Here is a 9,473-nt window from a genome sequence, read left to right as displayed (position 1 = left end):
TTGGCAAAATGACAATGCCAGTTACCTTCGGTTACGTCCACAACACAAGGTCTGAATAAGTTGTCTTTGACATCGTTGACATGGAATACCCATACAATGCAATCATTGGTCGAGGGACGCTTAATGCCTTCAAAGCTATACTCCATCCAGCGTACTTATGCATGAAGATACCTTCGGAACAAGGGCCCATTGCTATTCATGGAAGACATGAAGCTATCAGGATGGCTGAAGGGAGTTGGACGGATTCTGTCGGTACCCTGAATCAGGAGTACCCCCTACTACAGTATGAAGACGCGGTGCTTGTACGGTGTTCCCTAGCCACACGGTGAACAGCACCCAACCCCACCACGTGGGCAGCTCAAGGGGCACCACGTGGTGAGGAAAGATGATACATCCCAGGATGTATCATTTGACCGGACCTCCACGAGGGGGCACCGGACCCCTGTACACACAACCTGGACCCTCGATTACGGCCTAGGACTCCCAAGAAAGCATGTCGGGTCCCTTGGATGGGGTCCAGATCCCTCCGAGGAAGGTTCGGGCCACAACGAGGTCCCGGGACAGGGGAGACCTTGGCATAAGCAAGGGTCCGGTGCTGACACGTGTCAGGCCTTATCCTGTGCGCTTGCGCTCCCCGCTCAGGCGGAGACCCACTGCTGCCTCGTGGCTTGTAGCCCATTACATAAGCCAGCGGGCGGAGCCTGACGTAAGGCCTCTAAAGCCACGCGGTCTCTACATTTATTGCGGAGAGGACACGCCGCCTACCCACCCTGCTGACAGGCGATGTGTCCCCTCAGCATTTAATGCATCTTGTCCACTCCGCTGGCAGGTGGCGCCAGGGCCATCCTGCAGACGGCGCACCTGTCCAGTCCATTGTCAAACAGTACGCCCATGCCGCGCGGCGCACTGTGGTCATCATCCCTTATACGAGAAGCTTCCCCTGCACGTCGATACTACGCAGATCTCAAAAGTCAGGGCACAAGAAGATTGTTCCAACAGCGAACATTGGTAGCTCCAAGTACTACATCCATTATGTTTCTGGGCCCACATGTCGGGGCTCAGTACCTTTGTACATGCCCCCCTTAGCTATAAAAGGGGAGGCATGCAACGTTACAAAGGCAACAGACTCAGACCCAACTTAGACTCTCAACTCTCAAGCTTCAGCAGCAATCCAACACACAGTGGAGTAGGGTATTATGCTCCGGCGGCCCGAACCACTCTAAACTCTCGCGTGTTCATATGCTCGGTGATCGCTTAGCCAGACAGGCAAAACGCTTAAGCCCCTTCCTCATCTTAGGATTAAGGGCGGGTGCACTCCGCCACCCGACCGGAGAATTCCATCTCCGACATTTGGCGCGCCAGGTAGGGGACTAGGCATTAGGTTTTTGCTTGTTTCCTCGCTCAGCATGATGGTGCAAATCGTGGAGCACCGCGCCGAGACTTCAACGGATTTCCTGGTGGAGGAAGAAGTTGTTTCTTCCACGCCACAGGTTCCCATCCGCCCAGTGCTGGCGCTGTTGCTGTGCACGCTACACGGCACCATACAACTGCGCAGACATCCCAGACTCCGTCAAGGGCGGCTCCGGGAGCATTGTCAGTAGCCAGGGAGTTGTTGCGTCACCCTCCAAGCTCCATGGCCTAACTGGGGGCCATGAAGCAGTGGCAGGACGACGTCGACCGACTGCTCGGCATGGCACATTCTACCTCGACCAGGTCGAGGCCATGGTCATCCCGGCGCCAACATGAGGCGTTAGCGTTTGTGCGCTCGCCCTCAGTAAGGGGCGAACTGACCAACGACCTCCTGGCCGAGCTCAACCGCTGGCGTGCGGGAGAGGACGCCCGGGTCTCTTTAGAGAGGGTGCGCGAGCGCCGCCAAAACATCGAGGGTCGCAACCTCGACCAAGACTTTGCTACGGTAGCACCGCAGGCCCCAATGGGCACCCGGTCTCATGCGGGTGTCCCCTTGGCCGGCGTGGGCTGCGCCGCTCTCATGGATCATCTCCGCGTGGCGTCATGGCCATCCAAGTTCCGGCCGCACCTGCCGGAAAAATACGACGTTACGTCAAACCCGTCGGAGTTCCTACAGGTGTACGTCACCGCTATCACAGCAGCAGGTGGAAACACCGCTGTGATGGCGACATATTTTCATGTTGCCTTGTCTGGACCTGCCCGGACTAGGCTCATGAACCTCGCCCTAGGATCAATCTACTCCTGGGAAGAGCTCTGCGCGCGGTTCGTTACGAACTTCGCCAGCGCTTACCAGCAACACGGTGTGGAGGCCCACCTCCACGCGGTAAGGCAGGAGCCCGGGGAGACTCTCTAGACGTTCATCTCCCACTTCACCAAGGTGCGAGGTACTATACCTCGCATTTCCGATGCTTCCATCATCACGGCCTTCCGCCAGGGAGTATGTGATGAGAAAATGTTGGAGAAGTTGGCCACACATGACGTGGAGACTATCCCCACACTCTTTGCTCTGGCCGACAAATGCGTCAGAGCCGCCGAGGGCCGTGCATAGCACTCGGCCCCACAAACCGGGGCTGCCCAGTTGGGTGGCTCGGGTGCCGTCCCTCGAGACGGTAAGTAGAAAAAGAAGAAGGACCGCAACTACCAGAAGCCAAGGTCCACCGCTCTAGTCGTTGCTTCCACGACCCGGGGCCGAGGCGACCGCAACAAACACCCACGGCCGCAGAGGGGTAACAGCGGCTCATGCCCTGTGCACCCCAATGGTCGCCACAGCGCCGCGGAGTGTCGCGAGATCATTGACCTCGCGAAACACGTCAGCGCGCGGCACGAGCAATCTTCCAAAGATGGCTCCCCACCTTGTCGCCGACCTGGCAAAGAAAAGGTCGACGACGGGGAGGTGGCCACGGCTGAACGGGACCTCAGGTATCAGTCACCTGAGGGGGACCTGAAGGATGACTTCGCCGGAGGCTCCTACTCCGGTGGGGACAACTAGATGGACCCCCTGAGAGACCCCGTGCTCCCTGGTCTACGGGGCCAAAGTCCATGCAGAAATGGCTACAGCACAAGGACGAGGACTCCCTCACCAAACGCAGATGGGAACCCAGGGTCGGGACCTAGCCCTACGGCAAGTACCAAACCATGAAGGGCTCCGCAACGCTCCCCCAGCTGGGAAGGACCGTTCAAGGTGACGGGAATACGCCGACCCGGGGGTGACTATCTTGCTATGACTGAAGGAGTACCTCTTCCTGGCCACTGGAGCATCTCTGTAAGTTCTATCCATAGAAGCAAATTTGAGGGGTCGAAATTTTCTCCCTTTTGTAACTAGGTAACGCATACGTGTACGCCAACCCGGTGAGGTCCGCCCTCATAAGCCCAGACTGTTGGTTAGCACCCATGCATGACACGTTATAAAGAAAAGATTTACCCCCTTAGATGTGCCTCTATGATAGTTTATCCTACTACTCCATGGTCTTACCTTGCAGTTTTCAGATATTATTTTATCTAACCCACCCAAATAGTTCCCTTTCCATCAGACATAATGACATCCGAATTGAACAGTCAGGCTTGCAGTTTAGGACCTCTCTGCGAAAGCAGGAGGGCCTGACAGCCTGGGGGCGGTTCTAAAGAAGGGGAGCCCGTTCCATGGGGTGGTCCGGAACCTGTGTGGCCACTTAGCCTGGTTCTGTACTCGAAAGCCTGCACACTCCACCACTCCACGATGGGTACCCTAGTATTTGGAGCTATAAGTCCTGTGGGTCCGGCAACCTCGGGTCCGAAACTAGAGAATTGACACTTGTCTCCTGGGGTGGTCCAGAGCCCGTGTAGCCGCTCAGCCTGGTTCTGTACCGTGGGCCTGCACGCTCCACCACTCTGCGACAGGTGTCCTAGTACCTAGAACCACCATCCAGGGGGTCCGGACGCACAACTTGGCCTCCCAGACTAGATCCTGTAGGTCCCGAGCATGTATCAAAGGATGACTAGTGTCAGATGGCGGGTCCTGTGGGTGTACTACTAATACTCCCTAGCCGAAGCTGTGTGCAGGCCTAGGTCCCAGTCGAGGCTACCTCCTAGGGGCCATTGCCAAATGTTTCTTAGGTATGCTGGTCTGCAGCCTCGACAAATCGAGCCTACATCCCAGGGGGCCAGGTACCAAGGAGGAATCGGTTAAACCACACACAACAGGGACAAGTGGTACACAGATAAGTGCTAATACTGCTTGATAAATAGTACTCAAAAGTACCTTACAAAAAGCAAAAGTATTACATCCGCTTTCAAGCGGAGCCCTAGCTCCATTTCTACTTTGTAGGAATGGACTACTCATCACCAGCAGGGTCACGTTGGAAGCTAGCTCCAGCAGCCTCACCAACGGCGGCGACCACCTCTACTTCGAGCGGCCCACCAGCGGAAGCAGCCACCTCTGCACCGACGGCTCGCCAGCAACGGCGGCCACCTTTGCACCAGTGGCTTGCCAGCAATGGCAGCCACCTTAGCGCGTGCGAAGAGGTCCTCGCCCCCGTCCTCCTACGGGGGTGAGGACAAGACCATCCAAGAACGCGGCCGCCACCTCCACGGCGTACGACGTCTTGTACGACCCCCCAGGCGGCATCAGAACGGTGTGGCCGGCGGCGCAGGGGACGCCATGGATGTGGCGGACCTGCGTACAGCGCGAGCGTCGCCCGTTCGGTGGACGGACAGCCACGCCCCGCTTGGCGGCGAAAGGCAGCGTCAGAGGCGACACCAAATCCTTCAAAGCCAAAGAGATGGAGCCGCAGCACGACTCGCTTCCCACCCCAAAGTGTTGGGGGTGCGAGGGATGGAGCCGTGACTCAGCCCGTTGTCCACCTTCATGAGGCTGGTGACCATCCTTCCCCCCGAATGCTGGAGGAAGAAGCAGGAGGGAGCGTCGCATCCATGGACATCCCACGGAGGTAGGCGATGATGGTCGCCTAAAAGATGAAGCAGGACGCCACGGGTAGAGGCTAGAGGCCAAGCCCCTCCAGCAGCTGCACGAAGAAAGATGGGATCGGCAGAGCCAACCCGCTGGGGAGTTTGGAAACAAAGAACACAAACTCTTCGGAGGAAAGGTCGCCGAGAGGAGAGACACCAGCACAAGTCCTCCCAGCAAGTCCTTCCACCGAGCACCGGCACATCCCATCCAAGTAGGCGGCACACCATGTCGAGCGCCCACTCCGACTGGGCATGCTCGAGATATATTTACAAGGCCATGGTAAACTATGGCGACACAAATCAGAAACCTTGAAGGCAAAGGGGCGCAGAGAGCTCAAAGGCGAAAGGGCACCGCAAGTGGGAGAGAAGCAAGACATGGCTGCTACTCGAGGGATGAACCCCTTTTAAAGGCAGATTTCCCCGCTCGCATCCCGAAGCGTCACGGGCAAGGTCTCACCCTATGCGCACCGGGGTTGCCATCCTATGACACGGGGGCCAGGTCCCACATGTCATACAAGCTGGCCCGAAGCGCGAAGAAGGCGAACTGCCGCACAAGGAGCGTGCAACCGCCCCGCGGTTGTGCGCCCCTTCATCTTCTCCAAAACCAACGGTCAAGAAGGCGAACTGCCGCACAAGGAGCGTGCAACCGCACCGCGGTTATACGCCCTTTCATCTTCGCCGCAACCAGCGGTCAAGAAGGCGAACTGCCGCGCAAGGAGCGTGCAACCGCCCCACGGTTGTGCGCCCCTCGGCTTCGCTGCAGCCGGCGGTCCAACCTCTGGCATGGGGGCCCAGGCCCACATGGCATGGACCCGGCGCGCTGGTTTTTGGGTGCAGAAAAGTCGCACCGCCGCTTGCGCCAATACCGCGTCTCCTTAGGGTCGTCGCAGAAGGCTGAGAAGATAAATTTTCAAAACCAATATAGCGACTCGAGGCACCCCGCACATGGCCCAACAAAAACATTAAGTGTGAAGGTCACGGGTCAGTCAGCCACGGGGACAGGCGTGGCAGTCGGCGTGACCATGGGCGGAGCGGCGGTAATTGCATCAACGAGCGCGCAGGGGCTGCGAGCCAATCGCCAATGAGACTTTGCCCCCACCTGCAGGCTCGTATCCTCTCCTGAGGCGGGCCCAGGGCCATTGTCGGTACCCTGAATCAGGGGTACCCTCTACTACAGTATGAAGACGCGGTGCTCGTACGGTGTTCCCTAGCCGCACGGTGAACAGCACCCGACCCCACCACATGGGCGGCTCAAGGGGCACCATGTGGTGAGGAAAGATGATACATCCTAGGATGTATCATTTGACCGGACCTCCGCGAGGGGGGCACCGGACCCCTGTACACACAACCTGGACCCCCGATTACGGCCTAGGACTCCCAAGAATGCATGTCGGGTCCCTTGCATGGGGTCCAGATCCCTCCGAGGAAGGTCCAGGCCACAACGAGGTCCCGGGACAGGGGAGACCTTGGCATAAGCAAGGGTCCGGTGCTGACACGTGTCCGGCCTTATCCTGTGCGCTTGCGCTCCCCGCTCAGGTGGAGACCCGCTGCTGCCGCGTGGCTTGTAGCCCGTGACATAAGCCAGCGGGTGGAGCCTGACGTAAGGCCTCTAAAGCCGCACGGTCTCTGCATTTATTGCGGAGAGGACGCGCCGCCTGCCCACCCTGCTGACAGGCGATGTGCCCCCTCAGCATTTAATGCGTCCTGTCTACTCCACTGGCAGGCGGCGCCAGGGCCATCCTGCAGATGGCGCACCTGTCCAGTCCATTGTCAAACAGTACGCCCATGCCATGCGGCTCACTGTGGTCATCATCCCTTATACGTGAAGTTTCCCCTGCACGCCGATACTACGCAGATCTTGGATGTCAGGGCACAAGAAGATTGCTCCAGCAGCGAACATTGGTAGCTCCAAGTGCTACATCCGTTATGTTCCTGGGCCCACATGTCGGGGCTTAGTACCTTTGTACATGCCCCCCTTACCTATAAAAGGGGAGGCATGCAACGTTACAAAGGCGACAGACTCAGACCCAACTTAGACTCTCAGCTCTCAAGCTTCAGCAGCAATCCAACACACAGTGGAGTAGGGTATTACGCTCCAGCGGCCCGAACCACTCTAAACTCTCACGTGTTCATGTTCTCGGTGATCGCTTAGCCAGACAGGCAAAACGCTTAAGCCCCTTCCTCATCTTAGGATTAAGGGCAGGTGCACTCTGCCACCCGGCCGGAGAATTCCCTCTCCGACAGATTCAAAGGCGATCCATAACATAGATGGAGCCGAAGCTTGTCAACAATATAAGCACAAAAGAGAGAAGGCTGCTTCGGCAGATCAGCCGAACCCTATGCTCTTGTGTGACGATATAGCAGACCAAAGGGTACTGTTGGGATCTCAGATATCTGATGAACAAGAAAAGACTTTGCTAAGTTTTTTGTTCAACAACAAAGATGTCTTTGCTTGGACAGCTAATGATCTCTGTGGTGTTAACAGAGATGTCATTGAGCATTCACTCAATGTGGATCCATCTTTCAGGCCAAGGAAGCAAAGACTTCGAAAAATGTCATAGGATAAAGCCGAAGGTGCTCGGAATGAAGTAAAGAGACTTCTCAGTGCTGGTGTTATCAGAGAAGTAACATATCTAGAGTGGCTAGCCAACACTGTTATGGTGAAAAAGGCTAATGGGAAATGGAGAATGTTTATTGATTTCATAGATCTTAACAAGGCATGTCTGAAGGATGAGTTCCCTTTACCAAGAATAGACTCCCTTGTAGATGCAGTAGCTTCATCGGAACTCATGAGCTTACTGGACTACTACTCGGGCTATCACAAAATTTGGATGAAGAAAGAAGATGAGCCAAAGACAAGCTTTATAACTCCCAGTGGTACTTATTGTTACCTTCGGATGCCCGAGGGGCTCAAGAATGCTGGAGGAAGCTTCAGCAGAATGACAGCCAAGGTTCTTCACTCTCAAATAGGCAGGAATGTGCTAATTTATGTTGATGACATCATAGTAAAAATCACGAAACAAGAAAATCATATTGCCGATTTGCAAGAGATGTTTGCTAATTTCAGGCAAGCTGGCCTCAAGTTAAATCCAGAAAAGTGTGTTTTTGGAGTAAAGAAGGGCAAGATCCTTGGCTGTCTGGTATCAACAAAGGCTATCGAAGCTAACCCAAGTAAGATCGAAACTATCCTTCGGATGGAGCCGCCAAATTCAAAGAAGGGGACTCAACGATTGGCAGGAAGGCTGGCATCACTTAATAGATTTATATCAAGATCTGCAGAAAGGAATCTGCCATTCTTTGAAATATTGAAGTCAGCCTAAGTTTTTCAATGGGGTCCGGCTCAGCAGAAGGCTTTCGAAGAATTAAAGCAATACCTGATAGACTTGACAACTTTAACTCCACCTTCATTAGGAACTCCGTTGCTCCTGTATGTGGCTACCTCCCATTCAGCAGTTAGTGCAACACTTGTACAAGACTTGTACAAGATAAGAAGATGGCCATGTAAAAAGACAAGCACGGGTATACTTCGTCTCCGAAGTACTTAGTTTATCAAAGAAATATTACATAGAACTGGAGAAGGTGTTGTATGCTGTGTTAATGGCCTCCAGAAAGCTTCGACTTTATTTTCAAGCGTATCATATAATAGTCCCTTCATCTTAACCTCTGAAGGATATAATGAGAAATAGAGAAGCTACAGGAAGAATTGGAAAATGGGCTGCGGAACTCAATGAATTCACTATTAATTATGTACATAGATCCTCAATTCAGTCTCAGACATTAGCAGATTTCATTGCTGATTGGACGCCAGGGGATCAGGGAGAAGAAGCAACAAAAGATGTCGAAGCCTGGACGGTATTTTGTGATGGTTCTTAGGGAACCTTCAGCGTAGGAGCGGCTGCTATTTTTAGTAGCGTCCTCTAAAGTCAGGACATGCTACGCATCAAAGTTGGACTTTAGTTGTACAAATAATATTGCCGAATACAAAGCTCTTCTGTTAGGACTTCGGAAGCTAAGGGCAATGGGAATAAGAAGAGCAATCCTAAAAACTGATTCCCATGTTATTGCCGGCCATGTAGACAAAAGCAGCAAGGCAAGGGATCCAAAGCTTGAAAATATTTGGATGCAGTCCGAAGATTGGAGGCTTCTTTCGAAGGATTTTCTGTAAAAACTATTCCAAGGGGGGAAAATGAGCATGCAGATTTGCTAGCTAAGTCAGCGGCACAGGGGCTCCCTTTGCCTTCAGAAGTGTTCTTTGAGACAATAAAAGCACCTTCAGTCGAACTTATGGAGAGAGCAGTGCTTGCAATATCACCTGTGTATAGTGAAGATTGGAGGACTGAGATCATATCTTTCCTCCAAGGAAACTATCTTTCGGATGACGAAGTTTATAATAAAAGAATGGAAGCAAGAACAAAACCATATGTGACAATAGAAGGGGAGTTATATAAACATGGAGTCTGTTCTCCACTACTCAAGTGTTTATCCAGAACCAAAGGTCAAGAACTGATGAAGGAAATACACGCAGGTTTATGTGGAACTCATTTTGGGTCTAGGCCTCT

This window comes from Zea mays, chromosome 7 (genome assembly GCF_902167145.1).
Source record: "Zea mays cultivar B73 chromosome 7, Zm-B73-REFERENCE-NAM-5.0, whole genome shotgun sequence".
In the NCBI taxonomy this organism is placed as follows: Eukaryota; Viridiplantae; Streptophyta; class Magnoliopsida; order Poales; family Poaceae; genus Zea; species Zea mays.
This window is presented reverse-complemented; position numbering follows the sequence as displayed.